The sequence below is a fragment of the Triticum urartu genome, chromosome 5A (assembly GCF_056163025.1).
Source record: "Triticum urartu cultivar PI428250 chromosome 5A, HENAU_Tu73, whole genome shotgun sequence".
NCBI classification, from domain to species: domain Eukaryota; kingdom Viridiplantae; phylum Streptophyta; class Magnoliopsida; order Poales; family Poaceae; genus Triticum; species Triticum urartu.
Window position 1 is genome coordinate 537,307,348 of NC_141877.1, and position 3,127 is coordinate 537,310,474.

Sequence of the window (3,127 nt, forward strand, 5' to 3'; positions counted from 1 at the left end):
GTTATCAGCTGAGGATTTGGATGAGGACACAGAATTCCAGGCTTCTTTGATCATCTGATGAAAGCCTGGTTGGGAGAGCCACCATTTCTCAAACCTAAAAGGTTTGGGGTTAGATGGGGCTCTAGCACCAGTATTCAGGACCAAAGGAGCATGATCACTCCCTACCCTGGGAAGGGCAGACAAGGTAGAAAAAGGAAAATGGGTGTCCCAGTTCACAGAGATGAACACTCTATCTAACACAGCAAACATAGGGGAAGCCTGGTTATTAGACCAGGTAAACACCCTGTTAGAGACAGAAATCTCCATCAAGGTCCATCTGTTGATCCAATCATTAAATAGGAAAGCAGTTTGTTGATTTACTAAGCCACTACTTTTCTCTCTATCATTCATAATCAAGTTGAAATCACCACCAATCATGATAGGATAAGAAGCATTTGATAAAGTATCATGCAGTTCAGCTATAAAATCTACCTTAAATTCAGGGTAAGCAGACCCATATACTAACACCATCTTCCAGACAAATTCATCAGATTTATTTTTAATAGTAGCAATAATAGAGAATCTTTGGTTAATAAAACCCACTACCTCAAAAATCAGTTTCTTAAAACCCAAAAGGATTCCCCCTGCAGTATTATCAGCTGGCAAAAAATGCCACACAAAATTATCAAATCTATCAATAGCTTTGAAGAAAGCCTCAGAAATATTCCCCCTCATTGTTTCTTGAAAACCAATAAAATCAGGATCAAACTTAGCAATGGTATCACATAGGCACTGTATCTTCCCATGTTGCCCTAGACCTCTAATATTCCAAATGAGACCTATCATAATTAATTAATTTTGAAAGGATGGGATAGGCCACAAGGCCTCACTTTAGTTAGAACAGCAGGTGTTCCCCTAGTAGCATCAGAAGTGCCAACTGGCTCCAAGGGGAGGACACCCTCAGGTGTACTAACTAACTCACTAGAGTCAATATCAAAATTATCAGGAAGTACTATTTCAGGATTATTGTTGACAAACACCAAACATCTCTCTTTCTCCATAGCTATCATCTCATCAATGGTGAGACTCTTTTGAATATCATCCCCCCAATCATCAAGTTCATTTGATTCATTTGATTAGCAAGGACATATTTATCCATAGTAGAAAAGGATTTACCTTTAAAAGTTTGTGGGATTTCCAAGTTCTTCTTCCTCTTATATGCAACAGCTTTCTCCATGATGTTCACATTGCCATGGCCTTTGGTAACCCCCAGCTCTTCTTCTTTTGATTCCTCATTTTCAGAATCAGAGATATCCACTAATATTAACAGACCCTCACAATACTCCGTACTACCAGCACTTTGATCAGGAGTTATATGTGTAACATTCTTTCCAAAAGGAGAAGGGGTTTTTTGGGTCACCACTCCTTCATCCTCCTTCCCCTCCCCATCAGTTTTTTGGTTCTGTACTGTAAAGTTACAAAACAGCCAGTCTTAAGTTTGTATCCATCAGAAGATGCACCATCAATATCAACAGCCACCAAAGCACATTCCATGATGAAATTCTCCTGATCAGCATCATGTTCATATTCCCCAGGTGTAACCACCAACTTTTGAGCCCCATATTTGTTTGAGGACCCATGTTTAGTTGAGAAATTTGCTTTGTCAAGTTCATCAATGGCCAGATCACCAGCTGACCCTTCAGAAACATGTTCTCCCTGAGTTTCATTAACTTTTTCAGCTTGTTCTTCTTCAGCTCTCTCTTCCTCCTCATTACCATCCTCATCCTCATCTATATCAATGACAGAGTCAGCACCACCTGTTTGTTCAAAACCCTCCACAGTGAAGCCAAGTAGGAATAACTTTTTCTTCATCTCAATCAGTCTCTCAAAAGGAATCTTGGTTGGATCTCTACAGGCTATTTTGATTCTGACATTCTCAAAGAAAGTTCTGAACATCCCATTCCAATCCACATCTGTAAGCACCCCAAATAATGAAGCAATCTGGGCAAACACTTTCCAAGTACACCACTTTGGGGGAATCCCCTCAATTAGTACCCATGCTTCAATCAACTCTCCAAATGGTTCATATCCACCTTTCCATTCAGTTAATGTCACATTCACATCTTGTGGGAGGGAGAATCCAGGAAGTTCAATGAGGTCTTCCACTTTCTTCCAGGGGGGAATCTAACCAAAAAGGTCTTGCTGTAGAGCCCTCTGATTTGCCAAGGCCAGTGTTTAGTTTTGCAGAAGGTAGTAGATAGTAATTCCATCAGTTTAGCACAATCCACTTCTCCTTTTAAGATGTTTACCACCGCACAATTCTAGAAATTTAACCACTTTGACTCATTAGCAACAGGGACATCCACATGGTAGAAACCAAGGCCTTGAGCTCAACTACAAAAGAAGGCAGCAGTAGATTGAATCTTAGACCATGATGCACAGTTTTTCACATTGTGATTCTGCTGACAGATAAAGCAGGCTTTCGGCTTCACACAGTTCCCAACATAGTGTCCCAGGCGACCACAATTGAAGAAAATCATATCCTTATACCTAGGATCAAGGACTTGTTCTAGTTCAACCTCTACAGATTGGGATGATTGTACCTGAGCGGAACCATCAGTTGAGGCTGTAGATCTGGTGGGCTTGGGGGCAGGGGCTTGTTCTTTTACTGCAGGCGCAGTAGGCTTCCGCCCAGCAAACGCAGTTTGTTTCCGAACTGCCGCTTTGGACTGACCAGCAGCAAGATTGCTTCTCCCTCCTGCATGGTGATCGGCCATCTTCAACCACTACAAAAAAAGACACATCCGTGACATTTTGGGCCGAACGAAATTTTTTTCTGTCATACATATGACACTTCTATGACATGACAAAACCCGGTATCATCATAGATGTGGTGGGCTCCTACTTCTATGACAAAAAATCATGACAGAAAATGGGCTTTTCGTCCTGGGCGGGCCGGAGACGCAGCTGCATGACATTCTTTGGGCCGTCCATGATGGAAAAAAACCATGGTAGAAGTGAGGGGGAGGAAAATTTCGGGGAGTTCCCGGTTATGGTGGGAGGTCGGGGGCCGAGCGATGCACGTTTCTCTCGTACATGTACGCGCATGTGTGCGAGGCGTTGGCTCTAACTGAACCCGAGCGAGGCG

General features: G+C 42.4%; 1 pseudogene; it reads right to left on the minus strand.

Moving 5' to 3' along the window:
- Positions 1–229: 229 nt before the first annotated feature.
- Positions 230–2,519, minus strand: LOC147972604 (uncharacterized; annotated as a pseudogene).
- Between the last annotated feature and the right edge of the window lie 608 nt (positions 2,520–3,127).